We start from the raw sequence: 15,591 nt of genomic DNA on the forward strand, positions 1-15,591 counted from the left end.
CGACACTGCTTAGCTTCCGAGATCGGACGAGATCGGGCGTGCTCAGTGTGGTATGGCCGCAAGCAATTGCTACCTGTGAAAGTCAGCCTCATGAAGCTCACTGTGTTTGGGGGCAGTGGGCTGGGGCTGAGGGCAGTGCTGGGGGTTAGGGTTAGTGCTGGGCAGTGCTGGGAGCTCTGTGTGTGTCTGTGGGAGCCTCATGAAGCTCACTGTGTTTGGGGCAGTGGGCTGGGGCTTTGGGCAGTGCTGGGGGTTAGGGTTAGTGCTGGGCAGTGCTGGGAGCTCTGTGTGTGTCTGTGGGAGCCTCATGAAGCTCACTGTGTTTGGGGGCAGTGGGCTGGGGCTGAGGGCAGTGCTGGGCGTTAGGGTTAGTGCTGGGCAGTGCTTGGAGCACTGTGTGTGTCTGTGGGACCCTCAGAGAGCTTTAATAGCAGGCAGGCTTTTTGGGCCTGAAGGGAGACAAGTGTGCGCCATTGGTGCTTACTGTGACTTAATACAGTACACAGGGCAGTGTTTGGAGCTCTCTGTGTGTCTCTCTGACCTTTGGGGACCTTTAATAGACAGCAGCCTTATTAGGCCTGTCTGGGGAGGTGTGTGTGTCTGTAGGCCTCTCAGTAAGTGAACCCAACACACTGGGCAGTGTTTGGAGCTCTCTGTGTGTCTCTCTGACCTTTGGGGACCTTTAATAGACAGCAGGCACCTTAGGCCTGTCTGGGGAGGTGTGTGTGTCTGTAGGCCTCCCAGTAAGTGAACCCAACACACTGGGCAGTGTTTGGAGCTCTCCGTGTGTCTCTCTGACCTTTGGGAACCTTTAATAGACAGCAGGCTTCTTAGGCCTGTCTGGGGAGGTGTGTGTGTCTGTAGGCCTCCCAGTAAGTGAACCCAACACACTGGGCAGTGTTTGGAGCTCTCTGGGTGTCTCTCTGACCTTTGGGGACCTTTAATAGACAGCAGGCTTCTTAGGCCTGTCTGGGGAGGTGTGTGTGTCTTTAGGCCTCCCAGTAAGTGAACCCAACACACTGGGCAGTGTTTGGAGCTCTCTGTGTGTCTCTCTGACCTTTGGGGACCTTTATTAGACAGCAGGCTTCTAAGGCCTATCTGGGGAGGTGTGTGTGTCTGTAGGCCTCCCAGTAAGTGAACCCAACACACTGGGCAGTGTTTGGAGCTCTCTGTGTGTCTCTCTGACCTTTGGGGACCTTTAATAGACAGCAGGCTTCTTAGGCCTGTCTGGGGAGGTGTGTGTGTCTGTAGGCCTCCCAGTAAGTGAACCCAACACACTGGGCAGTGTTTGGAGCTCTCTGGGTGTCTCTCTGACCTTTGGGGACCTTTAATAGACAGCAGGCTTCTTAGGCCTGTCTGGGGAGGTGTGTGTGTCTGTAGGCCTCCCGGTAAGTGAACCCAACACACTGGGCAGTGTTTGGAGCTCTCTGGGTGTCTCTCTGACCTTTGGGGACCTTTAATAGACAGCAGGCTTCTTAGGCCTGTCTGGGGAGGTGTGTGTGTCTGTAGGCCTCCCGGTAAGTGAACCCAACACACTGGGCAGTGTTTGGAGCTCTCTGTGTGTCTCTCTGACCTTTGGGGACCTTTAATAGACAGCAGGCTTCTTAGGCCTGTCTGGGGAGGTGTGTGTGTCTCTAGGCCTCCCAGTAAGTGAACACAACCCACTGGGCAGTGCTGGGAGCTCTCTGTGTGTCTCTCTGACCTTTGGGGACCTTTAATAGACAGCAGGCTTCTTAGGCCTGTCTGGGGAGGTGTGTGTGTCTGTAAGCCTCCCAGTAAGTGAACACAACACACTGGGCAGTGCTGGGAGCTCTCTGTGTGTCTCTCTGACCTTTGGGGACCTTTAATAGACAGCAGGCTTCTTAGGCCTGTCTGGGGAGCTGTGTGTGTCTGTAGGCCTCCCAGTAAGTGAACCCGACACACTGGGCAGTGTTTGGAGCTCTCTGTGTGTCTCTCTGACCTTTGGGGACCTTTAATAGACAGGAGGCTTCTTAGGCCTGTCTGGGGAAGTGTGTGTGTCTGTAGGCCTCCCAGTAAGTGAACCCAACACACTGGGCGACGAACTGCTTTCAGGAAAAGGAGATTTTTTTCTCTGTCGGCGTACTAATTAAGATAAATTGACAACAAAACAATTAGGACTTCCTACACCAAATGTATCGATTCAACAGGTTTCTATAAAGGGTGGAACCCTACATCCAAGAATTGGAACGAAAGAAAATCATGGCTAGCACGCTGTGAAGTGGCTAACGCGGTCTGTATTTCTTTATTTGTAGGCTACCGCTGTCACTTTTCATAGGTTGTACAGTGTGAATGTTCACTTTTTGCCCTAACACTGAGTTATTTTCTTTGTGAAGACTTAGTTAGCTTTTGTAAGCCAATACTTTCGAGATCAGTCAATAAATATAGTTGGTTTTGACTTATATGTTGCCCCCTTCTTTACGTTGTTACTGGACATTTATGTGTCCTGTAAAGCTATGTTGCATCATACAACATTTGAGACATGTGGATAATGAAAAAGTGGGATAATTTAATGCGGAGCCAAATCATGTTTGCTTATGAAGGCTCCTGAATGCAACTTTCTTCCATATAACTAGCTACTGTAGCTATGTAGGTAGAGGGGAAATATTTTGATTGTGTGCTGCCATCTACTATACAAAAAGGTATTGCTGTATGAGTTAATCAGCCTACAAAAAAAATGATATTGCTTAATGTAGGTCGCCCTAATCATTATCAAAAAAATTGTGTACTCTTTCTCTGCTGATATTTATTCCTAAAGGCTCTGTAGTTATACATATAGGCCTAACCATCTGATACTAGCCCAGAGTTAAGCATATTCATCTAGCAAACTATAGGCCCTACCTTCCTTGGAGTGTTACAATAGCCAGTATCATTTTATTCCATGTGTCCATCCAGGCAAATTTGTGGATCCAAATGTTATTAAAAAACATATATAATGTTATTTCTTTGTAATCATCCAAAATTATGTTAAGTGTATGGGTATTTTGCATACATTGAGCGGGCAACGCGCCGTATATTAAGTGGGCCGCTCTGACAGACAACTCCCGGGCCACTTTTTCCCCCCAGTCCGCCCCTGCTTTGAGGTGGCCCTTTTTTTTTTGCATTAAAAGGACGGATGAAGAGGGCCCCTGGCTATGTTTTCGCCTTAGGCCCCCAAATGACTAGGTCCGCCACTGCCAGCCAGCACTGCTGTCTCAGTGAGTAATTATTCAATTACAGTCACTTTTCAAATACAGTTCAAGTATTTGTATTTCTACACACAAAGATTATTAAAGAGTATTCAATCAGTTATAAACGGCAACTGTTTGTGCTGAACTCCTGGTCTGGTTCAGAGTGTAAGTGTGTAACGGGGAGGGGGTCGGTCTGGGAGGTCAGGTTCATGGTGTGAAGTGGGGAGGGGGTCAGGTTCAAGGTTAAGGATGTGAAGTGGGGAGGGGGTCTGGGGTCTGCCTTTGTATGGAAGGTGTGAAAGGCTGCAGACAGGCTGACATTGTTACTGAACTCTGCCTCTGGTTCAAAGACTTTAGCACCACATTATGTAAATTTGATACATTCTTGTGAAGTCAATTTCTTGACATTCTTTTACAGGCTCCTGTTCCTCAGACAGATGCTCAAGCTTCTGTTCCAAGTCCAATAGCAGTGTGTGCCACTGTGTCTGTAAGTCATTAAGCATTTCATTTACTTAATGTAATACTACAGAGAGCATCAGGAGTGTCTTTCACCAGTATAGTATGTCTTATATAATATAAAAAAATAATAATTGTCTTACACATTGTTTACAAAGACTGCAGACTCTGGGACTGGGACAGCTCATCCTCTTCCTCGTTTGTGGTCAGAGGGCCTCCCACCTGAAGACCACAAATGGATTCTGAAGAGCCTATTTAAGGTGGGGCCCAAAGGAAAACTAGAACTGCAAGACAACCTGCAGCTCTGGTACAATCCACCACAGCCAGCCAATCTGTACCACCAGGCTCCTGTTCCAGACCGCTTTTTTGCTCACTCCCTTCTTGTCTGGATGCCCTACAAGTTGTGGAAATTCAAGTTGGTCTGTCCGAAACATGCCTGTGGGCATCATCAACTCACAGGATCAGGCCTGAGCAAGAGGGCACGGCGGGTCCTGGACTTGGACCGGATCTACCTGATGGTGACAGAGTCTCTAATATGCACCAAATGCAAATGTACCCATCTGTCCTCAAGGCTGTCCTTACGCAACTGGACTTGGCTCACAGAGGAGAATTCCGCATTATCCTCACCAAAAAGTGAGTAATGTTTCTTGTCTCTCTTGCCTTGTCAAATAGAAATATGTAAAGCATTCTCACTAATACATATCTGTTTATGACCCAGGTTTGCATGTGACATCCGAGTCATCCGGCTGCTGCGGGAGAGAGGCCAGGGTAAAGCCCAACACGGGTTTTAAAACAGCTGAGGGAGAGCCACACAGAGGAGTGGCTTCAATGTGTAGCGAGGTTCACTGCCGATTGTAAGGACTTCCTCCGGCGTCCAGGACTGTTGCCAGTCACATTCTCTAAGCCTCCGGAGCCTGCTGTGGTGCCGAGCTGTAAGTGGCTCCTGTCCGTTTACAGCCAGGAAATTTTAACAAGGCTGGAGGACATCCAGGCCCGATTGACATCGACCCACGGCACCATTCTAAAAATGGATTCAACAAAAAAGGTTAGGGGACCTTAATTTCTTTAAAATAGGCCACTGAAATGAACTACTGCCTGTATTTCAGAATTTCGGAATTCTGCTCACAGTGGGCCTATACATTTTATGTGTTTCAGATCACCAAAAAGCTAGCCGGAGCAGCCAAGGGCACAGGACTCTGGCTCACCTCTGTGGGAAATGAGTATGGTCAGATACTCATGAGTGTGATGACCATTCAGGAGGGAGCTGGCCTTGACCTCATGGCAGCAGGCCTGGTGAGGAGATACCAGCAGGCTGGTGTGGCTTCCCCAGTTGCATTATATGTGGACTGTGGCTGCTGTGTTGAGGCAGGGCAGACCAAGCTGAAGGCCAGATTCAGCGGCTGGCCAGACCTTATTGTAAGGCTGGATATCTGGCACTACATGCGTCGAATTGCCCTGGGATGCACAACAAATGCTCATCAGTTGTTCCCTATTTTTATGTCACACCTATCAGCGTGCATATTTGAGTGGGATGCAGCTGATTTAGCTCTGTTGCGCAAAGCAAAAACCCTGCAGCTTCAATCACATGGCTTGGTGTACAGTGACATCAACACGCATCTGACCAGGGACGAGCTGACTCTCCATTGCCGGCGGAGGACCCGTGGTGAGGAGACCACCACTCGGATGCTGGAGGAGCTGCTGCAGATGCTCATGGGTACCACTGGCAGGGACGCCCTTGGAGTTCCCTTGCTTGATCAGGAAAGGATGGAGCGCATCTGGAGTGTCCAGAGAAGGCATGTCAAGTGCATCCAGGACACACCAGGTGTCGCTCTATACATCAAAACAAGGGAGCTTACAAAGGGAGGTTTACAGATTCCTGTGTACAGATGTGCCAGAGGCTCCACATCTCTAGTAATTCCATCTCCATCTAAACCGCTTCATACCAGGTTTGTGGCTGTCACATGTAGGCTCATGTGTATAATTTGTACAGTGCAAGAATATTTCATAATTTATTATTTAATGTTTTTTCCAGGAACAAGTGCCAACAGTCTGAACTTTCAGATTTATCTCCTGGAAGGACTGCATAGGTGGAACCAGGACCGTGCGGGTGCGGCTCTGGCTACTGGACCATCACCTTTGTGCAGCTACTCAGGTGAACTGCTTCACTGTGTGAACAGAGATTATGAATCGCTGTTCGGCAGTAAGCTGGTACCAGAGTTCAGTCCGCCCTCACGTTACACTGGTAAGCTTTTATTAATACATTGGTAATTGAAATCGGTTTTACAATATTTTATTAACTGTTCATTAAAGTTCCTCACCTGGTATTGATTAAACCCCTAAATCCACTTAACCTCTTTTGTTTCAGGAGAGCTCATAGGGATGCAGTACCTGTTCAGGCAGACTGGTCAGGCTCTACAGGACATGCACCCTGATTCCGAGGAGACGGCACATTTAATTGAGGAGCACGATGTGGTGGAAAACTTGGAGGATGACGAGGGCTTTGCTGACATTTCAGATGACCCCACAGTGCTGGACATCGAGGCCCTTCAGGATTCAGCCTCTCCGAATCCTGGTCCTCCAACGGGTACATCTGGTCTTGCCAGTCTTGCCCTCAGCATCTCCAGCATGCAAAGCACCACATCTCCTGTGGCTCCTGTGACATACACTGTGTGTTACACCACAGCTCCCAGCACACCCACCCTCACCCTGGCTCCCAGCACATCCACCCTCACCCTGGCTCCCAGCACACCCACCCTCACCCTGGCTCCCAGCACACCCACCCTCACCCTGGCTCCCGGTACACCCACCCTCACCCTGGCTCCCAGCACACCCACCCTCACTCTGGCTCCTGACACATCCACCCTCACTCTGGCTCCAGACACATCCACACCAGTTCCAGGCACATCTGGAATGGCCTCCAGTTCAGCCACTTTAGCCTCGAGTTCATCCTCTCAGGCTGATAGTGACTCAGAAGCTGAGGTAAGCATCAGTGTGATCATTTTAGAATACGTAAGCTTATAAATACGAGCCATACTCTTCACTATCATTGAGTACACGTTTGCACATGTTTTATTAAATCCACTGCTGCAATAAAGTGTCATTAAAGGTCAGTGCCATTTTTTTTGTCATTTGCATAGGCTGTTGATGACCAAGATATGCCTGGATACCAGCATGTGGACAGGCTTGCTGAGTACCTGGTGGGGCTACGGGAGCAGACCTCTCTGTTTCTCAGCAACCACCAAGCCAGCAGATTAATTACACTGTGGGAGAGCCTGGATGACCGTGACAAGCAGCGGGTGTTTTATGCTTCACGACATCAGCCAAGAATTTTGAGTGGCAGGTTTAGAACACACAAAACGCCCTCAAATACGCCTGGTGTGGACAGCACCACCCGCTGCGTGTTAGGTGCGAGTAGGGCACCCGCCCAGTGGACTAGCTGCTGTCGGTTGGTGGAGTGCATTTTTAAAAGACTTTGCAGTCTGCACCCCTGCCCAAGAAGGAAAGGCAAGAGGGCCGATTCCCGGTGGTCCTTAATCCTTAGGGACTATAGCTGGATAAGGCAGCTTGTCCTTGGCAACGGATGGGTCATGGAGGAAACAGAAATGCAGCTGGTGGAGGTAAACCAGACCACCCTAATTCAGTGGCACAACCCCAGAGAGAAGTAGTTGCAGCTTTCTGTGCTGCTGCAGGGTACTGCTTTTCCCCCAGCCATCCCTGAGTCTGAGGAGCCTCTTCAGGAGGCAAGACTCCTCCCTGCTGTAAACATGCCGACCATGCCACTCACACAGCGGCACCAGTACCGGCTGCCGGAGAGTACGGCTGGTCAGGCAAAGCAAAGGCAGAGACCCCGGCTTCCGTGTCCAATCCTTCCAAAGGGGCCAGACCAGAGGCACTTGTTTACGACAGAACCAGCACCACCACCACCACCACCACCACCCTCACCAGGACCCTCACTTACACCTTCACCACAGATTTTAACACAAGCTGGACCACAATACCGTGTGGTCCAGCTGTATGCCCCTTACCCTTTGCCATTGGCCCCAGGCACCACCCCACAATCTAGTGCTCCACTCACAATTCCGAAGAGGGCATATCAACGGACTGTGGGGGGAAATAGGTGCAAAAAGTGCGGCCAGTATCGCACTACTGCCACTGGACACAGCGCCTACCGCGGCAGAGTATTTTGCCCTTCCTCAGAGACAATGACAAGGGAAAAATGGATAGAGGAAGAAATGAAGAAAAGAAAATAATTGTGTGTTGAACCGAATCTGTATTGGATTGTAAATAGTTCAAAGTTTTACATTTATATTTATTACTCTTTGTTTTCTGTAAATAGTTGTGTGCGAATAAAGTTCGGTTTTACATCAATCTTTCAACATATTTCTTTGCATCTTTTTTTATGAACAAACAAAGCTGGTGTACACATGAACAAGTAGGTGTTTTTAATGACAATGTGTGTTAAAACAGCACACCAGTAACAATAAAAACAGTAATGATGATAATAGTGATGATGTTGAAAATAATACACAGGGATGATGATAACACTGCATGTTATTAACTAGTCAATACAAATGATAGACACTGAAAATTATGTAAAGAAATGGAAAGATCTGCATGCGATGATCCCTTGGCAGTGGACATTCTGGTTCTTCAGGTACAGGTATGTGGGAGAAGAAATAAATAATTATTACACATAAAGAACACAAATGTATTTGTATGAGACAATTGTTAACATTTAGATAGATATATAGTGGGGTTGTTGAGTTATGTGTTCTCATCAATCTTTTTTTATGTTGCTGATTTGTATCCTATTGTTTCAAAAATACTAATTTTATGTGTTATGGGAAATGCACTTATGGAGCTCTTAATTTGATATAAATATCCGCGGAGAGGATGTGAAAAAAACGGAACACATAATTCCCAAATCGTAGGTTCGTATCCCGTCTGCGGACAAAACCAGTTGTGGGTCCAAATACTGTTTAAGCAGTTAGAAATGCATTTCTCAGATAGGTATGGATGCAGAAACACCCACATTTTCTTCCTTCTTTCTCCTCTCTTCTTTTTTCCTCTCTTTCTCCTCTCTTTTCTCCCTTTTTCCTTCTTCCCCCTTTTTTTTCTCCCCCCCCCCTCTTAGATGGCCTTATGGCCCCCAGCTTGAGCGCTAAACCCTAACCAGTAGGCCACAGTTGCCTCTGAGAGAGGGTGGAGGAGAAATCTGTCATCTGTCCCTGCTACTACTGCAGCTCTCATATCACTAGGAATTCAGCCATTTACATCAGCACTCAGCTTGCATAGACACCTACAGACAACACACACACACACACATGCACACACACTCACACTCTCTCTCTTTCACACACACACACACACGCCCACACACTTACACACACTCTCTCATATACACTCAAACTCTCTCTCTTTCTCTTCCTTTCTATATCTCTCTCTCTCTCTCACACACACACACACACACAACTCCAAGGAAAGAATCTCCACTTCAGTTCACCCTATATACACCAAAGTTCCATTCTTTTACCCAACTGTAAAAATGTCTCCCTCCCCCCAGATGCAACAGTTGAAGCACCCTACTGTTTGAGTCTCTCAAAGGTCCTGGTGTGACATCAAGGTCAGACCAATCAGATCATCCCTAGGTTCTTTGGAGGGTCATAAACAGTGGTGGTTCACTCTCCATTGGTCACCCCCAGACTGTTTCAAGCCCCCCACACATTCCTCTGTTGCCCGTTTCAAGAGTCCCCCTGAAGCAAAGCCTGAACCCGCCTCTCAGAATCTCTCCCCAGTATAAAAGCCTGACCTAGTCTGTCGCCATTTTGTTGGAGAAAGAGCTGGAGAGCAGAGGAGCAAGAATCGTAGATACAAATTTCAGAGACATTTTTCAAGATTGCCGTGAGTTTTCAAGACAGTGAGTGTTCTGTTATTACATTAATGTTTAGCTATTGAGTTGTAACTATTAGTTAGATAAATACCTGTTTTTATTTGTTGTATTGAGCATTCACTGTCGGACTGCTTATCAGAAACAGATATCTCAACAACCCCTATTTTATACCAACTATATTATGAGGACATTTACCGATGGTTTTGTAAATGTATTATTCCTAGCCTGAATTATTAGATAAGATTAGATTCAACTTTATTTTCATTGTACAGAGTAATGTTGGAAGTTGTTCAGTTGTTGGAAATTCTTTGCAGCCAGGGGGGAGGTGGGAGGGGAGCTGTGTGTGTGTGTGTGTGTGTCTCAGAAGGAGGGGGTGGGGAGGGGGGCTATGTGTGTGTCTGTGTGTGTGTGTGTGTGTGTGTGTGTGTGTGTCTCAGGAGAGGGGTGGGGAGGGGGACTATGTGTGTGTGTGTGTGTGTGTGTGTGTGTGTGTGTGTGTGTCAGGAGGAGGGGGTGGGGAGGGGGGCTATCCCCCTAGAGCAGAGTTCAGTAGGGATGAAGCTGCGTTTTTTTAAGGCTATTGAATGTATTTTCTGATTTACAGAGAGAGGAGCAGCAAGGAGCTTGAAGACAAAATTCGGAGAGATTTCTTACCACATTGCCGTGCGTCTCAAGACAGTAAGTGTTCTGTTATAACATGTATGTTTAGCTATTAAGTTGTAAATATTAGTTAGATGGTTAGTGGCTGGAGAAGCTGTGTGGCAGTCAGCCAGGGGGGAGGTGGGAAGGGAGCTGTGTGTGTGTGTGTGTGTGTGTGTCTTAGGAGGAGGGGGTGGGGAGGGGGGCTATCCCCCTAGAGCAGAGTTCAGTAGGGATCAAGCTGTGTGTGTGTGTGTGTGTGTGTGTGTTAGGCAAAAAAAATGCATTTTTTTCAGTTATTATTCTCAAATGTCCGTTTTGTATTCTGAATGTCAGTTTTGTTCCCAATTGTACCAGTATTGAAAGTATTTTCTGATTCACAGAGAGAGGAGCAGCAAGGAGCTTGAGACAAAATTCGGAGAGATTTCTTACCACATTGCCGTGCGTGTCAAGACAGTAAGTGTTCTGTTATAACATGTATGTTTAGCTATTAGGTTCTAAATATTAGTTAGATGGTTAGTGGCTGGAGAAGCTGTGTGGCAGTCAGCCAGGGGGGAGGTGGGAGGGGAGCTGTGTGTGTGTGTGTGTCTTAGGAGGAGGGGGTGGGGAGGGGGGCTATCCCCCTAGAGCAGAGTTCAGTAGGGATCAAGCTGTTTGTGTGTGTGTGTGTGTGTGTGTGTGTGTGTGTCTTATTATTTAAGATTTTTACCCTAACCAGAATGTTTTTTGTGTTTTTTAGACATGACTCGCCCAAAGTTATGACACACTGCCCAGTGTGTGAGAAGTTGCTGGCAGCCCTTGCCAGCCATCTGAGGCGAGGACACGATGTGGCCAATGCAGAGAGCGGGCCATACTCCTCAAAATGGGTACCGGGAGGATTCCCTTAAGAGGTGAACCCTGCCCCATCCCAGGTTGTCCCTACACAGGTCCTCGCCTAGACAAGCACCTGCTCTCCGGGCACGGAGAGATGAGTGCGGCACAGGTAGACGCCGCAACTCAACTCCTCAAGAAACAGACGGGCCTGAGACTCTTGGGAGAGCTCCGATCCAGAAACCCACAGCCACCGATGTCCACGACGTTGGACATCGACGTCGAGGATGAAACTGTGGGCGAAGAAGGAGAGGACCAGGAGGAAGAGAGCTGCGATTCCTGCCAAACCCTTCGGCAGGACAAAAAAGCTCTGCAGGACACACTCAAGAAGGTGACCAAGGAACTGCAGTCGGCAAGGCGGAGGATCCGGCTCCTAGAAAGACGGCGCCAAAGAGGACAGCCAGCCGGACCTTCGCCTGATGAGAACGAGGACAGCCAGCCGGACCAAGGACCAGGCACCACACCACAGGCACCAAGGACCACACAGGCACCTCCCACAGCCGGCGGACCCACTCCGGTACCCGCTCCCACTTCGGCACCCGCTCCCACAGCCTGCGGACCCACTCCGGTACCCGCTCCCATTTCAGCACCCGCTCCCACAGCGCGCGGACCCACTCCGGGAACCGCTCCCACACCCGGCCCCCAGACAGTGGGAGCAGGGGACAGCAGCAGCAGTGAGGAGCCTCCACAGCTGCAGCCACCCAGAAAGAAAAGCTCAAAGAAGAAGAACGTTGAGCCCGCAGAGCTGCAGCCACCGAGGAAAACCGCTGCACGTGGTGACAGCAGCGGGGAAGAGCCCATTGAGGAGGAGGCAGGGTCCAGCTCCCCAGACGCTCCGGCAGCGCCCATTGAGGAGGAGGCAGGGTCCAGCTCCCCCGACGCTCTGGCAGCGCCCATTAAGGAGGAGGCAGGGTCCAGCTCCCCCGACGCTCTGGCAGTGCTCATTAAGGAGGAGGCAGGGTCCAGCTCCCCCGACGCTCTGGCAGCGCCCATTAAGGAGGAGGCAGGGTCCAGCTCCCCCGACGCTCTGGCAGTGCCCATTAAGGAGGAGGAAGGGTCCAGCTCCCCCGACGCTCTGGCAGTGCCCATTAAGGAGGAGGCAGGGTCCAGCTCCCCCGACGCTCTGGCAGCGCCCATTGAGGAGGAGGCAGGGTCCAGCTCAAATTCACCCCCAAATCCCTAATGTGCACGCGCACACACACACAGACACAGACACACACACACACACACACACACTCACAACGTTCGCCATTTTTGTGGTTATATTTGAAATTGTTTGTGTTTGTTTGTGTGTTGTAATTGTTATTTTTTAATATATCTAAATAAAACAAAGTTTGAAAGTATTTGTCTGTGTTTGAATCTTGATTTTTCTGAGGGTCACACACACACACACACACACACTGAGCAGCGATGACTGCTCTGTGTCTTGTTTTAAGTCACAGAGAGCCCATATGGCTTACATAGGTACCAGAGTACACTGTTAAAAAATTGTGTTCATAGAGAGTCAGGTTTATACTGATACCGGGGGAGTTATTCAGTAACCTGGGACATGATTTCCTCTTGTGGGTATCAAACCGGTGACTTTCAGGTGATTTTGTAAATCTTGCACTTTGGGTTTGGAACCGGTGCTTCTCACTCTCGTAGTGCTGTGCCCTACCCGCTATGCTACCGTGAGGGTACAGGTTCTCTGTCGCCGGTACATATACAAGTACATTATTGACAATACCGTACTGACTCGAGTACCTTATTGCTTTAATAACACGGTTGCCAGCAAAATTATACATAATAAGTACAACTAAATTATAAATAGTAAGCTTCCTTTCAGCACAAAAAAGTTGTAGCCCCCAAATAATAAATTATTGAATGGGGAGGAGGATCCAGTGTGGGTGATTCGTAGGGAATAAAGAATTACTTGTGTTCATAGAGAGTCAGGCTTATTCTGATACAAGGGGAGCTATTCAGTAACCTGGGACAAGAGTGCCTCTTGCGGGTATCGAACCGGTGGCTTTCAGGTGATATTGTATATCTTGCACTTAACGGGTTTTGAACCGGTGCTTCTCACGTTCGTAGTGCTGTGCCCTACCCGCTATGCTACCGTGATGGTACAGGTTCCAAGCATTTCTCACAACATTTTCGTCTCCTCCCTATTCCCTTGGAATTTTTTGCGACCAAGATTTTTGATTTAAGCTTTTTTCATGAGGCAATGTCCGATTGTCTCGAGATCGGACTATGTCGCAAAGCGGGCAAGGCTTGTTCCCAAACGTCCTAACCCAAATGTCCCGAAAGTGCCTCAAATGTCAGTTATATTCCCAATTGTCCTAACCCAAATGTCCCTACCCAAATGTCCCAATGGTCGGGGATCGAACCGGCAACACTCCGGTTACCAGCCCTAAACCCTAACCAGCAGGCCACGGCTGCCCCACAGAAAGAACTCCCAACCCGGCCGGTTAAACCAGCAAAATATAAACCTTAAGAGAGTCACTGTTACTTTACCTTAAGAGAGTCACTGTTACTGTGGTTTTTATTCTTCTCAAATGTCAGTTATGTTCTCAATTGTCCCAAAAAGTTGGGGGTAGTGGCGCGAGCTCCATGGTAGACCCCCCCGAGCCAAAATAGTCAGTCCGACGACCATGCACTATTCTCGGAAACCCAAATGTCCCAAAAGTGCCTCAGATGTCAGTTATGTTCCCAATTGTCCCTACCCAAACGTCCCTTTTTAACCATATAAAAACCAGCAAAAAGCTGAAAAATTAGTAATTTTCTCATTTTTCCTTCTGGTCAGGGATCGAACCGGACACCCTCCGGTTACCAGCCCCAGCTGCCGACTACACGACCGGCTAATTTTTTTTGGACCTGAAAAGATTCTGAAAAGATTTGGCCAATCACGTTCACACCAGTTTGCAGAGTTGAGAACAATTGACCAATCACGGCAGAAATCCTGCAGAGCAACGTCAGGAGAAATGCTGGAGGGGCGACGTCACATTGTTTACGCTACGTGCGGGTAATTCAAAGAGTGAAGTTAAACTACGGGCAATCAACCGAGGCAGATTATCTTGACCTGGTGAGTATTAACACATTTAACACACTGCTGTTAGATACTGAACCAATTTAACCTCTAATGTTTAGCTAGCTTTCAACCTTACAAACACTCTTGGTTATCCGACTGGAATTTCGCTACAAACACTCTGTTATCGGACTGGAATTTCGTTAGTTCTCATCAGCGTTTCCATTGCTAATGTTAATTGTTAGTGTTGTATGATATAACTTAAGTTATAATTCATTTCACCCGTTGTTTTATGTTGTCGTTTCCATGTATTTAGCCATCTAGCTACTTTACAAACACTACCTTATGACTGGAAGTTCGCTATATTATGGGGGCTTATGAGGGCTATGAATGAGAATGAGAATGTTTGGACTGTGAATCAGTATTTTCTTCACGATCGTTTAAATTCAGATGTATAAAATAATGTATTGGGAGGTAGTCATATGAATACAGGCTCTTTTACAAATGTTTAGGTTTCTACAATCACTGTTGTTTTATGTTGTCGTATCGATGTATTTAGCCATATAGCTAAGTTACAAACACTCCCTTATCTTACTGGAAGTAAGCTATATTAAGGAGGCTTTTAGCTACGAGTGCTATGAATGAATGAGAATGTTTGGACTGTGAATCAGTATTTTCTACACGATCGTTTAAATTCAGATGTATAAACGAATTTATTGGGAGGTAGTCATATGAATACAGTCTCTTTTACACATGTTTAGGTAGCTACTCTCACTGTTGATGTCATGGAATTTCACCCGTTCTCATCAGCAAATCCTTTGCTTATGTTATCTGTTAGTAATATGTAGTGTGGTTAATTCATGAGCTGTGTTTCAAACACGGACAAAGTATAGCCTATGTGGCTTTTGCCACCACTGTGTTTTTCATAGGGTTATTAATATAACAAGGTAGATGGTCTGCTCTTCATGTTCCTGCATTTATGTTATTGTCATGCATTAAAAACAATGTGCATGCATATGTCACCAAAGGCAACATCTTTAAAGTCACACGAGGAGATGGCAGACACAGAGTGGATTGTCATTGGCAGGAAGGTAACACACCTACCAAGTTTATTTGGAGTTGCTGTTGCCTCCTGCCTCTTTAGTTCATATCAAGGGAACTAATTGAATGTGTGTGTGTCTGTGTTTACAGGTGTCAAACCCCCGTATCGGGGTGGAGTCGTTGCTGCTGACAGTCTCTGTAAAGCATCAGCCCAGCAGAAGGCAGGGAGAGCCAGAGGCTGTCCGGGGAAGTGCTTCAGACTCTAGACAGAGAAGGCCTACAAGACATAGATGCAGGTATAACATGCACACACGCTCAGACACACGCATGCACATATACAGGCCAGGATGCACAGACACACACAAGCGGGCACGCACAGACATATGCAGGTGGGCAGACACGCACGCACAAACAGATGCGCACAGGCACCGAGCACACGCAGATACACACCCACACCCAGGTGTACGCATTCAGGCAGGCTTGCAGGCCCGCCGCGCAGACAC

This window comes from Sprattus sprattus, assembly GCF_963457725.1.
Source record: "Sprattus sprattus genome assembly, chromosome: 4".
NCBI classification, from domain to species: domain Eukaryota; kingdom Metazoa; phylum Chordata; class Actinopteri; order Clupeiformes; family Clupeidae; genus Sprattus; species Sprattus sprattus.